The following is a 1,296-nucleotide window of genomic DNA, read 5'->3' as shown; positions in this document are numbered from 1 at the left end:
AGATTGACATCTCCTGGCCACGCCATGGGGGTTTGCAGATCTGTGAAGCCACAGGCCTCCGGTGCGCACATCCTCTTCTTGCCCCCTGGCGTGAGAACATCCCTCAGCGCGCTGTCACCCTTGCGTGTCTGCAAAAGTCCTGGACAAAGGCATGTGCAAGTTCCCCCCGCTCCTCCGCCGCACTTCCATCAACCCCAGCACGTCCCCTCCGGCATGCTCACGTCCTTTGGATAGTGTCTGGGTGTTCCGGGTGCTGAGGGTGGGCGCCTGTGAGATGACAATGAGGGCCAAGTGGTGATGCCCTGTTCCTGCAGAGGCCAGTGCAGTGAAGAGATCACCTCTGTGGGGCTAATGCAGGTGCTAAGGCAGGAGCAGGTGCAGACAGACACACCTGGTGGGCGCGGGCAGCCCTCGCTGAGGTGCCTTCGGTCAGCATTCAAGATCAGGAACCCAGAGGAGGCGAGAAGTTCCGTCCTCTCAGTGAAATGGTGGGATAGTCGGGGCGACTGCAGAGGAGGAAGGTGCACTTTGGGTGCCGGCACCCATGAGCGAAGGCTGCCCTGACTGAGCCTCGCTCGCTTGGGGCCTAGCACACTCTTGCCAGGCAGAGGGTGACAGGACGTGCTTTTTCGAGTTAATGAGAGAAAACATTGATTCTCCTGCTGCCCACGAAGGTGGAAAGCGGAGTGGGGATACATGCAGGGAGTGAGCGAGGTTCCCTGTCTGGGGGTTCCAAATCTGCTGGTTCCTTTTTTCACCACTGACTAGAGATATACAGGGTTTCCCCCAAAAATGTATACACACTTTGAATACCTACTAATTCCAATGGGTTTAAGCATGAAAAGAAAGAAACAACAATGGAGCTGTCATCTGTTAAAAGTGTGGGCACAAACCCGCAGTCGGACATTCCCCGAGGGGTCCCAGATTGGAGAGGGTGCAGGCCAGACTGAGGGGCCCCCTTCCCCCCACCTCCCTGCATGAATTTCGTGCACCGGGCCTCTAGTTTTTCTATAAGAACAAATTGAGTTCATGTCAAAATGTAGTTTAAAAATAAGAATTACTTTATTCAATGAGTGAATATGAATCTCTTAGGATTTGTTACTTAAAAGCAACTTTCCCTGCATACCTGCATACCCACTTCTTCCCACAGGTATGCACACACGTACAAATTGGAAGAAAGAAAAAACAGAACTATTTTTTTTTTTTGTCAACTGCATGGCATATATTCACTCACAGAAAAGACATACCTAGTCAAATATTTTGGGGTGATGAAAGCAGGTATCTCACACACATTGA

The sequence above is a fragment of the Myotis brandtii genome, unplaced genomic scaffold (genome assembly GCF_000412655.1).
Source record: "Myotis brandtii unplaced genomic scaffold, ASM41265v1 scaffold293, whole genome shotgun sequence".
In the NCBI taxonomy this organism is placed as follows: Eukaryota; Metazoa; Chordata; class Mammalia; order Chiroptera; family Vespertilionidae; genus Myotis; species Myotis brandtii.
The sequence above is the reverse complement of the archived record's forward strand: the minus strand, read 5'-3'. Positions refer to the sequence as shown.